Here is a 17,500-nt window from a genome sequence, read left to right as displayed (position 1 = left end):
GTAAAAGTAGACACCATTTTAAGAATGAAACCTTTATCAAATGTACAACGTTTCACTTAGTGAAGCTTTTCCAAACACACAGACGCAGGAACCAACATCTGAGACCCAGCGTTACCCAACCTAGAAGCATTGGGAAACGATGCATACATAAAACACTTTCCTTTATCCTTCTAGTAATAAAATATTAGTTAGAGGGTGCTGGACTGCTTCTACCTGACTACAGGGGTTGCAAGGGTCTGAAAAGGTTGGGAAACGCTGCTCTAATCTATTCATACATCTCGGGAAAAGTTTAAGAAAGGAACACTAGGAGAGGACTTCCTAATGACCTTTCCTTAGAAGTTGCATTATGCGTCTATGTACAAGAAAAAACTTCAACAAAAGAAACATTGTACATTCAATACAGGTTCGATTCCCACATGATATCTACTTTGCCTATTCTCTCGGTAATTGTCATTATAAACCATGAATATCTAGGTAGGTGTGCTAGATGTGGCAACGTTGTAGAGAATAAAAGGAAATGTACCATCATGTACGGAAGGATCTTCATTGAAGTAGGCTAAAACGTTTTCTCTCGGTAATTGCTATAATAAATCATGAATATCTAGGCAGGTGTGCCAGATGTGGCAACGTTGTAGAGAGTATAAGAACATAAAGTAAGATGTGGCAACGTTGTAGAGAATAAAAGGAAAGGTACCATCAAGTACGGAAGGGTTCTCATTGAAATAGGCTAAAGCATTTTCTCTTTCAATGTGGACATTGTGAAGGTAAAGTGAGGGACATTCGCCAGGAGGCGCCTAGTAGCTGCGGCCGAAGCCGTCATCTTTGCCTTATGCCCTTGGACAAGTAACAGTCACTGCTGGGAATAGGTGTGCGAGATTCGAACCCACGACTAAGCGAATACGAGTCCAATACGCTTCCAATACATATATATGTATATGTATATATATATATATATACATATATATATATACATATATATATATACATATATATATATATACATATATATATATATACATATATATATATATATACATATATACATATATATATATATATACATACATATATATATATATATATATATGTATATATTGATAATGATGATAGATTAATAATAATAAATAAACGAATAAACAAAAAGCTTAGGAATAACGAATGTCGGCAAGATCTTATCTGACATCACATAATACCTCTGATATCTTTCCCTGGATATCCACGGCCCCGTGGGAGATGGCGACGGTCACAGACATCTCTCATGAGATAGATCTCGGTAATGGTGTGTCATGCTATCGATGATGTATGTATGTGAGCATATGAAGGATGATACAGCACCGGCAATAAATGTGATAGCAGTCGTAGTCGTAGTAGTAGTAGAAGCTGTAGTAGTAGTAGCAGCAATAGAAGTAGCAGTGATAGCAGTAGTAGTGATAGTAGTAGTAATACTAGTAGTAGTGATAGTAGTAATAGTGACAGTAGTAGTACTCGTAGAAGTGACAGTAATAGTGACAGTAGTAGTACTCGTAGAAGTGACAGTAATAGTGACAGTAGTAGTGATAGTAGTAGCAGTGGTAGTAGTAGAGGTGATAGTAGTAGTAGTAATAGTAGTAGTAGTAGTGATAGTGGTAATAGTGACAGTAGTAGTACTCGTAGAAGTGACAGTAATAGTGACAGTAGTAGTGATAGTAGTAGTAGTGACAGTAGTAGTAGTAGTAGTGACAGTAGTAGTAGTAGTGACATTAGTAGTTGTGGTGACAATAGTAGTAGTAATAGCAGCAGTCGAACATAACATAAAAATGGAGAAGACTGCAAGAGACGATAAGTCCTACAATAGGCAGTTCCATGTCCCTTACCACCTGGAATCGTAGCAGTAGTAGTGCTAGTAGTCATAGTACTAGTAGTAAGTAGTAGTGCTAGTAGTCATAGTACTAGTAGTAGTACTAGTAGTCTTAGTACTACTACTACTACTACTAGTAGTAGTGGCAGTAGTAGTAGTAGTGTTATGTGGTTTTTGTATGGTGTAAAACACAAGTGTAATTACATCTTAAGGACGGTACCGAACATCACCGAATAAAGTCCTTTTGAAGAAACCATCAGAAGCGAGCCAATTCCGTCCATCACCAAAGGACGGACACCAAACGAACAGGAAAGAAAACTAATTGAACTTCCACCAAGAATTAGAGGGTTAGGCTTAAGCCGTTAAACCTTGTCAACATAGAACACCAAAACTCCCCGAAACTCACGTCCTTCTTGACAAACAACATAATGCCACAAGATCAACGGAAGGAGACTAACGTAGATGAGATCAAAGAAATTAGAAGGAACATATCAAAGGACAGGGAAGTGAGGCAGGAGTAGAAGCTTCGCACCTAATAAAGATCAAGTGTCGAATCAAATGAACACAAGAATAGCAATGGTACAGGAAGATGGGGGCGTCCGATTGGCTAACAGCACTACCAATCAGGGCAAAGATATTCAACCTAAACAAAAAAATAATTCATGGATGCCATTGTCATGAGGTATGGAAGGCCATTGGAAAGGCTGCCTGACAGATGTTCCTATGGTACATAGTTTGATCCAAGCCATGTGATATGTAAGCAGGGTGGATTAATCTGCATGAGACATAACGAGATAAGGGATCTCACTGCCCAAATGCTTCGGGAGGTATGCAAGGATGTGTCTATCGGACCATCACTATTCCCCCTAGGAGGGGAGAACTTCAGGCACCGCACTTACAACACATCAGATGAAGCACGAGTGGACGTCAGCGCAGGAGGTTTTTGGACACGAAGACAAATGGCCTTCTTTGACATACGGATATTTGATCCAATGGCCCCCTGTTAAATAACCTAACTATTGAGGCGTCCCATTCCCGAAATGAGAATGAGAAAATCTGGATGTACGAAGAGCGTATACAGAACGTAGACCAGAGCTCATTCACTCCTATAACCTTTACGACTTCAGTCTAGACGGGCCCAAGGGCAAAGGCATTGTACGCTCGTCTAGTAAAGGTGATGGTAGGAAAGAAACTAACAACCAAAGATCAGCATTGTAGCGTGGATGAGATGTAAACAATAATTCTCACTCTTAAGATCAGGTCTCCTATCCCTGAGAGGTACCAGGTCCCCTCCCACTAAATCACCATTTGCAAAGCCTCGATTTTGAGCACAGAAGTAGAAAGTAGGATAAATTAAATTCTGTATTAGGCTCCATTAAATTAAATTATTACAAAATATAAAAAGATAGTCAACCACAGTCATTTGCGAGAGAGGAGCCAATGAACTGTGTCTCCTGAGTACTTTCACCACACAGTTCCACGAAGATGGAGGTATTTAAAAAGTAGTAGTAGTAGTAGTAGTAGTAGTAGTAGAAGTAGTTGTAGTAATAGTAGTAGCAGCAATAGTAGTCGAACATAAGACCATAAGAATGGAGGGGACTACAAGAGAACATAAGGCCTATACTAAGCAGTTCCACGTCCCTTACCATCTGTTATCGTAGTAGTAGTAGTAATAGTAGAAGTAGTAGTCGTGGTAGTAGTCGAACATAAAACCATAAGAATGGAGACTACAAGAGACCATAAGGCTTATACTAGGCAGTTCCATGTTACTTACCATTTGTTATCGTAGTAGTAGTAGTCGAAGATAAGAACATAAAGATGGAGACTGCAAGAGACCATGAGGCTTACACTAGGCAGTTCCATATCCTTTACCACCTGTCATCGTAGTAATAGTAGTAGTAGTAGTAGTAGTAGTAGTAGTAGTGGTAGTAGTACTTCTGGCTCTTTGGGTGTGTCTGTCATTTGATGGTAGGCAAAGATAAATGATCTTAGCCTACCATCAAATAGCTGAGATACTCAAAGAGCCAGACCGGATGCCACATAGGACATCACTTTTCTATTTTATTCTAAATGCCGTCAGCCGATTTTAATCATCCCTTACGTACTCCCCCCTCCCCCCACTTCCATCCTCGGTAGCGAAAACATTATGCTTTTTCTTGACTGATTAACAGCATTAAAGCAGCATGACCATGGCTCCAACTTCTGGGGAATCTGTCCCCAGATTGGGACTTTTTCATACACTTAGTGACAATCTGGGTATTTTTTCCAGTAGTTTCTGGAGTGTATTGTCTGTATAATGAGTTAAAAATAAGTTTTTGAAATACACAATAACCATTTTTTTCTATTGTTTCATAAAAAAAAAGGAATATGATCTTTTTGGTACTGTAAATACATGTGTCAATGTTTGTAAACTAGGATTTTTTGGTCCAATCTAGGGATTTTCAAGCAGAAGTCTAGGGAATTACTGATCTGCCTTTGTGGAAGACCTGATCATGACCGATCTCTGATAGCGATAGAGAAAAAGAAAAAATAAAAATAATAATAATAATAATAATAATAATAATAAAAATAAATAAATAAATAAAAAACAAATAAATGAATAATAATAATAATAACAAATACATAAATAATAAAATAAAAATAAATAAACAAAAAATAGCATACGAACTCCAAGCAATTATATTCGGTGAGCCCCGTTTCCAGCTGATGCAGACAAGGTCATCATATTAAGACAACAGGGTAGGACTCGTAGTAATGGATCCAAACTGGACAATTTTAGGCTTAAGAAGAAAATAGGCGAGAGCTGGTTTACCAGAAAGTGGTTACCGAATGGAACAGACTTAATAACCATTTAATGAGTACTGAAACTAGTTTTGTATTAAGAGCTTATGGATAGGGATTACAGACGGTAACAGACATGGAACTACCTAATATAAGCCTTATGGTCTCTCGCAGTCTCCTTCATTCTTACATTACATCCAAACACACCTAACTTTCGCCAGGTGATTTTATTCAAAGAAGGACATACCCTCGCCGTTTCCAGGGCTTAGATTCCAGCCACCTCAGGCACGCGGCCTCGTCTCTTCTCCTCCGAGCAGCAAAGGTTCCGATCAATGAGTGTGGAATGCTTACCACGTCAGCATACCGGGGCAGCATTTCTTGCGTTCCATTTCTACTCCATGCTGAAATCCCTGGCGTAGCGGCAATCCACCATATTAGAAACCCTAGTCCTCTACTAGGATGACTAGATATCCCAGCCTAGTATATGCTAGACATCAGCTGAATTTATGGTAGGCTAGCAAAAAATATACTAATTTTTTTTCCCTCCTCTTCGTACGTTCGGTTTCTGCTATGTATATTTTTTCTCGTTAATGTAGTGTTACTTTTCTAGATTCTTTAATGCTAAATGTAGCATAATTATGCTAAATGTAGCATAGTTATGCTAAATGTAGCATATTTATGCTAAGTCTAGTCCCTCTGTTCCAGTCTCATGTGATGATCCTGTAGTGCCCTCAACTCCCATTTTCATAGTTGTTGGGAGTGCGTGGGGGAGGAAGAGTAGGAGTAGGCATACGGAGGAAGAGGAGGGAGGAGGAGGAGAGAAGGAGAAGGAGAAGGAGGAGAAGGAGAAGGAGGAGAAGGATAAGGAGAAGGAGAAGAAGAAGAAGAAGAAAGAGAAGAAAAAAAAGAAAGAGAAGAAGAAGAAGAAGAAAAAAAATAAGAAGAAGAAAAAGAAGAAGAAGAAGAAGGAGAAGAAGTAATAGTAGTAGTAGTAGTAGAAGTAGAAGTTGTAGTAGAAGAAAGAAGAAGAAGAAGAACAACAACAACAACAACAACAACAACAACAACAACAACAACAACAACAACAACAACAACAACAACGACAACAACAGCAACAACAACAACAACAACAACAACAACTAGGGATAGTAGTAGTAGTAGAAGGGGTAGTAGAAGTAAGGGTGGTGGTGGTAATAGTAATAGTAGAAGTAATAATAGTGGTAGTAGCAGTGATAGTAGAGTAGGAGTAGCAGTAATAGTAGTAGTAGCAGAAGCAGCAGAAGCAGCAGATGTAGCAGCGGTAGCGACAGCAGCATTAGTAGTAGTAATCACTGTTCTTTAATTAGTGCCACTGGGATATGAGTACTATTGTATACGTTGTTGCACATTTGTGGCCCCTAAACGCCCATTTCCCAGGCAGGAGAAGGGCAAGGACAACATGGAGAGAGAGGGGGAGGGGGAGGGGGAGGGAGGAGAGAGAAAGAGAGAGAGAGAGAGAGAGAGAGAGAGAGAGAGAGAGAGAGAGAGAGAGAGAGAGAGAGAGAGAGAGAGAGAGAGAGAGAGAGAGAGAGAGAGAGAGAGAGAGAGAGAGAGAGAGGGAGAGAGGGAGGGAGAGAGGGAGGGAGAGAGGGAGGGTGAGAGGGAGGAGGGAAGTGGGGGGAGGGAGGGAAGTGGGGGAGGGAGGGAGGGAAGTGGAGGGAGGGAGGGAGGGAGGGAGAGAGAGACAGAGAGAGAGACAGACAGACAGAAAGTGAGAGGGAAAAAACGAAAATAAGATTAAACAACAAAGACTAGAAAACAACATCCGAGCATCAATTCAAAACAAACAAGGGACGAATAAACAAAGTAATTGCAAAACATCAGAAAAAAAAATAAAAAAAAAAGGTCACAGTTGTGACAGTTCTTCAATCCTCTTTCACACCCAACTATCTCGCTGTGAGTTTTCTCTCACGGTAATCCATCGCTTCTATGTACAGTTGTACAGAAGAGTCAAGTCAAGGGTTTGCTTGTTACGATAAATTATGATTCGACGCCTGACGTCATTCTCCCTTACGATGCACATCTTCATGTCTTACATACGTGACAAGAAGTAACAAGAACTTTGTCACCCGAATTCTACAGGACGCCATATTAGATAAGCAGATTTATCAATATTTCCTAAACCTCCTCATTTTGTTTTATTGTTATTTTTTTAAATACCGCCATTTGTGCCATAGTGCCTTGATACCTTCAAATCCAACATCTATAAAAAAGACAACAACAACAACAACAATAACAATCTTATGGAGCTGTATAAACACACCTACGGTAACTTACTAATGTCTGTCTCTCTCTCTTTTCTCCTCTCTCTCTTTTCCTCTCCCTCTCTTCCTATCTCTCTGTCTCCCCCTTTCCCTCTCTTTCTCACTCCTTCTCCCTCCCTCCCTCTCCTCTCTTCCTATCCTTCTGTCTCTCCCTTTCCCTCCCTTTCTCTCTCCTTCTCCCTCCCCCTCCCTCTCCTCTCTTCCTCTCCCTCTGTCCCTCTCTCTTTCTCCCAGTCCTTTTTCTCTCCATCCCTCTTTCTCTCCCTCTATCTCTTTCTCTCCTTTCTCTCCCTCACCCTCTTTCTCCCCAGCTCCCTCTCTCCCTCTTTCTCTCCATCTCCGCCTCTCTCTCTCTCTCTCTCTCTCTCTCTCTCTCTCTCTCCAAACATCTCCATTCGTGTCTCTTCGTCTTTTGACCTCCTTATCTGATGAATGTTGTGACAAGCAGTATTATGTATCACTCGTATTCTGGAAGACGACATAGAGGATAGGCATCTAAACATCACCTAACCCATCGCTAGATTTCAAATAATATTGCCTATTTGTCATGATATTCTGCACAAAAACCTAAATATTCTTTGAAGCACCTATGTACACGTTATACCGTATAACTAGGCACATCATTATTACCTAATGTCTATCACTAGGTTTCATATAATATCGCCTATTTTGTCATTCTTTTGCACAAAACCCAAAGTATTATTTCTTAGGTGCAGCCATGTACATTTCACACTTGGATCCTCAACTTCTCAGCCCCCGTCTGTGGCTTGCGATAGATCATAGTTTCTCAACCGGGGAGCCGGGGACCCTTTGGGGTAACCTACGCAGAAACCTACCAAAGGGTCCACAAGACGGAGAATTCAACATTTTACAGATAATCCTCTCATTGTTGATTTCCTTTTTTCTATTACACAATGTGTCTTAATCGAGAAGTCCCGTTTCATGTTTCTAGGTTTTCCCTGGCTAGAATATGTTGAAAATTTGTGTTGTACATGATGACATTTCTATTACTAAATGACAAAGATAAGAGACTTTAGTCCTCGTGTAGCAGCAGGTAACGTTCCTGCCTCGGAACGCGGGAGGTCTGGGTTCGATCCCCGGCCAGTGCAGAAATACTTTCAGGGCTTTCAGGACTTTCCAATCCACCTCTACAACGGCGGACATTAGAGGTGCGGTAGATCAGTGTCGCAATATATATATATATATAGGTGAAGCGTGGCGGGAGATTCTCTCTGATGCATATTCTGTTAAAAACGACAGCAAAAGAATTATTTTTTAACTTTTTCCGTGAGCTCTCAAGCTCAAGCTCAAGTTAATTAATAATTCTTTTGCTGTCGTTTTTAACAGAATATATATATATATATATATATGCAACAGTAATCACATAAAACACGTGAATAAAGATTTATGCTTGTAACCACGAGGAAAATAAAGATCGGAATACTGAACGTTTTCGTCTATTAAGACATTTTCAAAGTACATAGTGTCACAACAAAGAATAACTTAAATATAATAATATAGAAACAGGAGAGGTCACACAACGTAAATACGAAAGGAATATCTTACAAAAAAAAAAAAAAAAAATGGGTGACAATTGAAACAGGTGAAAAAATGTCACACACCATAAACCATACGGAGGACAGTGGACAAGGTGAAAAAAAGACCAGTCAACATAAAAGATGATAACAAGAAGTAAGAAGGGTGACAAGTGACACATGGGATTCAACATAAAGATTGACTTATGTTGAATCACATGTGTCAATTGTCACCCTTCTTATTTCTTGTTATTTTCTTTTATGTTGAATGTTCTTTTTTTTCACCTTGTCATTTGTCATCCTTATGGTTTATGTTGTGTGACATTTTTTCACCTGTTTCAATTGTCACCCATTTTATTTATTGTTTTTATTTTCTCGTTTCTTTGTAAGATATTCCTTTCGTATTTACGTTGTGTGACCTCTCCTGTTTTAAGTTATTCTTTGTTGTGACACTATGTACTTTGAAAATGTCTTTATAGACGAAAACGTTCAGTATTCCGATCTTTATTTTCCTCGTGGTTACAAGCATATATATATATATATATATATATATATATATATACATATATATATATATATATATATATATTGTGAAGCGTGGCAGGAGATTCTCTCTGATGCATATTCTGTTCAAAACGACAGCAAAAGAATTATTAATTAACTTTTTTCCGTGAGCTCTCAAGCTCAAGCTCAAGTTAATTAATAATTCTTTTGCTGTCGTTTTTAACAGAATATATATATATATATATATATATATATATATATATATATATATACAAGCACCTAATCAGTATGATCGAGCTGATTACACTAGTGTCGGACTTCACTCAAAAACACAGCCATTTCAATATTCCAGAAAAAACTCCACATAAACTTCTCACTATACATAAGAAGGATCCCCAGAAGATAGGCCATGATTTTAACACCGAAACTACAATACAATACAGTATCCTATCTAATCCTGTATCAAGGGGTACTCTGGATATATAAATTGGCTAGTTGCGTCTCTCAGAATGTGATGGTGATTTGTATATCATAACGTTTCTATTACTAAATATTTAGAAAGTGACTATATCCTAACTAATCCCGTATCAAAGGGTCCCCATGAATATATAATAGTTATATGATAATAATATATAATATGTTGAAAATTTGTGTTATACATGATGACATTTCTATTACTAAATGACAAAGATAAGAGACTTTAGTCCTCGTGTAGCAGTAGGTAACGTTCCTGCCTCGGAACGCGGGAGGTCTGGGTTCAATCCCCAGCCACTGCAAAAATATATTCAGGGCTTTCAGGACTTTCCAACCCCTTTCCACAAAGGCGGACATTAAAGGTGCGTTAGATCAGTGTCGCAATATAGACACTGATCTATATTGCGGTAGATCAGTGTCGCAATATATATATATATATATTATATATATATATATATATATATATATATTGGTGAAGCGTGGCAGGAGATTCTCTCTGATGCATATTCTGTTAAAAACGACAGCAAAGAATTATTAATTAACTTTTTCCGTGAGCTCTCAAGCTCAAGCTCAAGTTAATTAATAATTCTTTTGCTGTCGTTTTTAACAGAATATATATATATATATATATATATATATATATGTATATATATATATATATATATATATATGTATATATATATATATATACTGGTGAAGCGTGGCGGGAGATTTCTCTAAGGAATATCTTGTTAAAAACGACAGCAAAAGAATGATTAACTTTTTCCGTGAGCTCTCAAGCTCAAGCTCAAGTTAATTAATAATTCTTTTGCTGTCGTTTTGAACAGAATGTATATATATATATATATATATATATATATATATATATATATATATATATATATATACAAGCACCTAATCAGTATGATCGAGCTGATTACACTAGTGTCGGACTTCACTCAAAACCACATCCATTTCAATATTCCAGAGAAAACTCCACATACACTTTTCACTATACATAAGAAGGCGGATCCCCAGAAGACAGGCCATGATTTTAACACCGAAACTACAATACAATACAGTATCCTATCTAATCCTGTATCAAGGGGTCCTCTGGATATATTAATTGGCTAGTTGCGACTCTCAGAATGTGATGGTGATTTGTATATCATAACGTTTCTATTACTAAATATCTAGAAAGTGACTATATCCTAACAAATAATAATATATGATGTATATATAACAATAATATACACGTAAATGAATGTATATATAATAGTAATATATAATATATATACTTGAATATGTAAGTATTAGTAATAAAATATGTAATAGTAAGATGTCCACAAAGCTTAAAAGGTTGAGAAACACTGATAGATCCCAAAGTCAGTCTCCACCATCAGACCAACGGTGGTATTCTATTAAAAAAAAAAAATCTTTATATAAATTTTATATAAATCCTTGGAAGGGAAAGAATACTACCGTAAGATTCTTACGGTGGTATTCTTAAAGAAAAAAATCTTTCCTTATATAAATCTTTACCTTCCAAGGATTTTGTACTAATATTTATATACGGATTTTATCATTATTATTTACATAAGGATTTTTTTTTTTTTTTTTTTTTTTTTTTTTAAAGAATACTACCGTAAGTCCCCTGTGAAGGATGTCCCCTTCGGGAGCGAGATGAGTACAATACAGAGCCTATCAAAAGTCCATTGTCCTTGACGGCAGAGCCCGGCTTTGTTTCCTTTAGCAGGGACATCTCACATCCACTTGGGAATGTTGATGAACTAGAGCAAATGAAAGAGGGGGGAAATGCTCTTCATTTGACGAAAAATCTCAGGGGAATGTTGATCTTCCATTCAGACTCGGGCGTGTGTTCCTTTGTCTTTCGCTCTGTTAACCCTTTGCCTACCAACTTTTTTTTTTTTTTTTTTTTTAAGGCGCGCCAGGCTATTATATCGGGACGCATAGCAGACCCTCGGCAACTGTACAAAAATAAAATAAAATAAAATACTAATAAAAAAATAGATCAAATAGAATAAAATAAAATAAACAAAAATAAAATTAAATTAAATAAAAAGCAAATAAAACGAAATAAAATGGAATAAAAAAATAAAATGAAAAATAATAATAAAATAAAATGAAATAAAAAAATAAATAAAAATAGAATGAAAAATAAATAAATAAATAAATAAAAAAAAATAAAATGAAAAATAAATAAATAATCCGATTTCTATAACCTTCTTTGGTGCCCAATGTCATTTTTCTCTCTTTAATATTCTCATTTCCCTCCCTTCTATTCTCATCATCTCCCTGGCCCCTCCTAAATGGCGAACTTGCAGCCATTTTCGATTACTGCCTTCGGATCTTTGAATCTCTCCTTTCAACACAAGAACGCCCCTATGGGTCTAAAGAACACAAAAACACAAGAATGAAGGAGACTGCAAGAGACCATAAGGCCTACACTAGGCAGTTCCATGTCCCTTACCACCTATAATCTCTCCATAAAGCTGTCTAATCTTCCCTTAAAACAACCAATAGTTTCAGCCCTCACTAACTACATGGTCACTAAGTCTATTCCATTCGTTAATCACTCTATTGTTAAACCAGTTCCTGCCTATTTCCTTCTAAAATTGTCCAATTTAGATCCATTACTACGAATCCTGTCCTTGTGTCTTAATATGATGACCTTGCCTGCTTCACTTACGTCCCCGGCGAAAAGGGCAAGACAGTCGTGATGAGTAAGCTAGCTTTGTTTAAGCCTTCTTCATTTAATCTACCAACAAAGTTATCATCAACAATTGGGGGCATACGCCTGGGGACGCGTTACTTCCTCGGGCAAGCTCCCATGCAGTCACCCTTCTTATTCCAAACAACTCTGAACAGGCTCGATCCACTTGCACCAATTATGAATTTTGTGGCCGTTCCCCCTTCGCCTCCTACATCGAGGGTTGTATCTTGTGTGTACCAACAAACAAGCGATTTCATTCAGTCTAAAGAAACTCAAGTGAGGATGAGGCTCGTTTCGCACGTATCGACTTTTCGCCGTGCGCCGTCCACGACACGACGTCGTGCTCCCAAATGACCATGGGTTTCTATGGACTCTTTCACGTGGTCTTGGTGTGTGAAAGCGTCCATAGAGGTCCGTGGTCATTTGACACCACGACGTCGTGTCGTGGACGGCGCACGGCGAAAGGACGATACGTGTGAAAAGAGTCCAGGAGATTTCAATTCCATCAAAGCACACCATCACACAACTTCAGACGTTCATGCTTCGGCTCTTCAGCAAACTTCAGATCAACTTCATCTGAACTTTCTTCAGGTTTTTCTCCCCTTCACTTCATCATCAACTTCCTCTTTCACTATTCTTATATTTTTATGTTTTATATTATTTTATTTTAATTTTATATTCTTTCGCTATTTTTACAACCTCTGACTTGTATACAATACACGAATTCAATATGGCTCCTGATGCAGTACAGACAAGTATTATGGAAATGGCTTAAATGTGTTCCTAACTTTTTCAACATGTTTGATGTTTCTGAGAAATATCATCAGTTGAATCTACCTTGTTAAATTTGTTTCTTTATAATTTGCACTGTTCCTAATTCTTTCAACATGTTTACTGCTCTCGTGAAATGTTATCAGCTTAATCTTAGGATCACTTGCTGAATTATCTTTATTATCATTTATGATGGAGGTTGGTGATACGCCAATAATACTGTGTCAGGTTTTTAAAATAATTTCTGATCTCATTCTAAGACACAGGTTCATGACTGATCCATATATTAGGATACATCCATTTCGACGGACTATTTGAGTGATTGCTAAGAAAGTCACGATCTCAGTTCACTCCCGGTAAACTGCTCTTGAACTGTTGAACAAATGCCATGCCGATCTATGTGTGTGTATATATATATATATATATATATATATATATATATATATATATATATATATATATATATATATATGTGTGTGTGTGTGTGTGTGTGTGTGTGTGTGTGTGTGTGTTTCATCGCGTGTTGTACTTGCAATCGACATCTATTATTACCCTCCCAGAGGAGAGCTCAGAGTTTATATATAGCTCGATCTATGGATAATGCTGTGACCTTACACATTCACACGTGTGTGTGTGTGTGTGTGTGTGTGTGTGTGTGTGTGTGTGTGTGTGTGTGTGTGTGTATGTGTGTGCGTGTGTGTACGCGCGCGTGATTCATTAGTGTTTGATCACGTGTTGTACTTGTGATCAACTGCTATTACACTCCATGGTCTTTGGATCACGTGTTGGACTCGTGATCGACAGCTATCCCCCCCCCCTGAAGGGAAGAGAGCTCAGTGCTAGTATGACCGATCTAAGAGTAATGTCGTGACCCTACACGCACACACACACGAGAGATGGAATAACGACTCGAAGCGCAGCGATACTGAAATTATTTCAGCCCTGGGCAGGATTCGAACCCGGACCGCCGTAGTGACAGTCGGGGACTCTACCAACGCGCGCGCACGCAAGTCAGCACCATCCGGGACCAACGCTATTTGTGTTCTCACTCCCACAATCCTGTGATCAGACGTGGGAAGATCTGAACGATTCCGCGGCTCGCTTCCCGCAATTAACATTATGGTATAAATCACCCATGTGCAGTGACGTCATAAATATTGTAGCTATCACGACTGGGATTGGTTGAGGAGATGCAACGTGTATGTGTATGTACGGTTTTATGTTGATAAAATGAGTGAAAGTGAATTTGTGACATCGTCCTCTCCCTTTTGTCTCATCTTTTCTTCTCTCTCTCTTTCTCTATCTCCCCCTCTTTATTTCTCTCTATTTAGCTCTCTCTCCCTCTCTATCTATTTCTCTATCTCTATCTCTCTCTACCTCCCCCTCTTTATTTCTCTCTATTTAGCTCTCTCTCTCTACCTCCGCCTCTTTATTTCTCTCTATTTAGCTCTTTCTCTCTCCCTCTCTCTATATCTATCTATCTCTATCTCTCTTCCTCTCTCTATCGATGTCTGTCGGAGTCTGTTGAAGTTTTAGAGGGTTCGTTTTTTTTTTTCTTCCTTTAATTCCAAAGATTTTTTTCGGACTAGCGGGGAATCTGAACAACGAATGAAGGAACTTCTTTCACCCCGGCCCTCTCTCTCTCTCTCTCTCTCTCCTCTTTCTCTCTCTCTCTCTCTCTCCACCTATATATCGACCTCCTTCAGATTCTGCTGAAATCTGTCAGGTTTCCGACTGTTTTTTCAAAGGTTACGACCGTTTCCTTTTTCCAAAAAATTATTTCAATTTCAATTCCTTGCCCCGCCACTCTTCTGCCCTCGTCCTTGCCCCGGCACTAGACTCAACCTTGGCCCCGACCTTAAGAGGCTATCAGACTGGGCTATTTTTCCTCCGACATCCTACCTCCAACCTCCATCTGAATAACTAGTACATGACCTCGCTTACAGATATCTAGACTTCTCTAAGAACATTTCAACAGTATGTCTAACATTCGCATAGGCATCTCTTAGTTCATCATTCACCTTTGCTATATACGACGGAAAGATAATTCGAAATTTGGAGATTTGAAAATTCAAATATTGTAACCGAAGTCGTTTTTATTCAAACGAATTCTCAACGGTCAGCGGTGATGAAGCCACCCGTGGAGACTGCCCAATGTGATTACCCCTTTTAGACCCATCCCTGGCCCCGGCTCTGCCCCCTTCGCCAACCCCCCCCCCCCGGGGGTCTTCCCCGGAACAATGTTAACCCTCACAGTCCATCCGCCTAAGCCCCAGTCAACATCAAGCTTACGACCGGTTTCCGACCACATTCGACCGAAAACCGAGCGATCGGTCGGCGACACAAAACAAGGAATTGAAATGGAAAATTTTAATGTGGATGATAATATGAAAACCTATGTACTGGGGACTATTTAGTGTGTGTTGTAATATATCTATCTATCGATCTATCTATTTACCACTGGCTGAGCGGGTTAGGGCGTCGTTACTTGCGGCGAAGGTCGAGGGGATGGCGGTTCGAACCCTGCCACCGGCGAAGATGAACCAAGGGCATGGTTCATTAAATTCCACGATACAAAGTCCTCTGTGAGGGGCACCGTCCTAGCCTTCCTATAGGGGGGGGGAAGTTTGTGACGTTAAACAATATCACATTACCGATTACCAGCGACTTCTAAAGACTACCTGCAACTGGTCGGCGGTCGTAAGCTTGGTGTGACTAGGACCTCAACCGTCATGGGCTGGGGTGGAGGCACTGAGCTATAAAATGTCAGTTTTATTCATTTAAAGTTTAACCTTTTAGCTTTGCGTGCATAGTACGTGTTCCCTAATAAATATATATCTTCGTTTGCTATATATCATAAAATTCCTGATGGTCAAAACCTTTTTCATTTAGAGAGAGAGAGAGAGAGAGAGAGAGAGAGAGAGGGGGAGAGAGAGAGAGAGAGAGAGAGAGAGAGAGAGAGAGGGGGAGAGAGAGAGAGAGATAAGTGGTCACCGTTTTGCCACAAGCATTGGCGTCACTAATGATGTGATCATCTATCCTCTTCAAAGCTGGAATCCATATATATATATATATATATATATATATATATATATATATACGGTATATATATATATATATATATAGTGTATCTACTGAAGAGGATTGCAGTTTGCAATCGAAATATATAGCTTCCCCGTTTCCATCTTTTCTACTCCAACAGTGGTTTTACCGGGATATACATATATATTTATATATATATATATATATATATATATATATATATATATATGTTTTTGTATATATATATATCATATATATATATATATATATATATGTGTGTGTGTGTGTGTGTGTGTGTGTGTGTGTGTGTGTGTGTGTGTGTGTGTGTGTGTGTGTGTGTGTGTGTGTGTGTGTGTGTGTGTGTGTGTGTGTGTGGACGGGTGTTTGCGTCTATATGTGTACGCAATATATATATAATGTATATATATAATGCATATACATAATGTACATATGTATACACATATATATATACACACACTTGAAAAAAGTGTATGTGAGGTTCGGCAGGTGTTTGACGTAGAAATTTGAAAAGAACAAAATGACGGTTTTGAAAACAAGTGAAAAAAAAGTGACGTGAGGTGATTTGAGGAGAGAAGAGAGGTAAAGGTTACAGAGGGACGAATGTTGATGAAAATGAAGTTGGTGTACCATTTCAGGGAACTGCTGAATGTCGAGGAAGATAGGGAGGCTTTGTTTATTGTAGTGGAAGATACCAGGAGAGTAACAACGATGGGAGAAGTGGACGGTAGTGTCTTATCAATAGTGGAGATAAAAAAGTGCATTCAAAGAGATGAAAGCTGATAGGGTACCTGAGGTTGTCATGCGGAATGTCTAACAATGGGAGTAGTTATAGTGGAATACCGCTTGAGATTGTTTAATGTGTGTCTATGCAAAGAGAGCGTACCAGTGGACTGGAAGAGTGCATTATACTCTATATGAGTATATAGATCCATTATAGAAGAGAAAAGGGGACAAATTAATATGTAATTGTTTCATAGAGATCAGTTCATTAAATATAACCGGTAAGGTGTAGAGGACGGTGTTTACTAAATGGATTAGGAATGGAGTACCAAGAGAAATTAACGAAGAGCTGCCTGGATTTACGAAAGAGATAATTCTTTGGAGTGAGAATATGTGAGAAGTTTTTGACAAAGGGTAAATATGTCGTCTCTACTTTCATGGATATTGAGAAGGCGCAAGACAGGATTGACAGAATGATCTTGTGAACGTTTTGCGGATGAATGAGATAGGAAGAAATCTGTTGAGGGCAGACATTTTTTTTACTTTTTCACGACGGAGTCTCTCTGAAGAAGACTCTGCCATGTCGAAACGTTAGAGAATAAAATTCATCTGGTCCATCCTGGAATTTCCTTACGCCACCCTCTCCAACTATTTGGCTTTACACTAGTCGATATATATTTCACAAGACGAAAATGTAGTAGCACATTTAGTAAAATGTTTTAAATAACCCACTGTCGGAGAAACAAAGCAAAAGAAACAGACGAACTGTATATTTCGACCACTACTGTGGTCCTCTTCA

Source organism: Oratosquilla oratoria, unplaced genomic scaffold (genome assembly GCF_046742065.1).
Source record: "Oratosquilla oratoria isolate Oo_2021 unplaced genomic scaffold, ASM4674206v1 SCAFFOLD70, whole genome shotgun sequence".
Lineage (NCBI taxonomy): Eukaryota > Metazoa > Arthropoda > Malacostraca > Stomatopoda > Squillidae > Oratosquilla > Oratosquilla oratoria.
The sequence above is the reverse complement of the archived record's forward strand: the minus strand, read 5'-3'. Positions refer to the sequence as shown.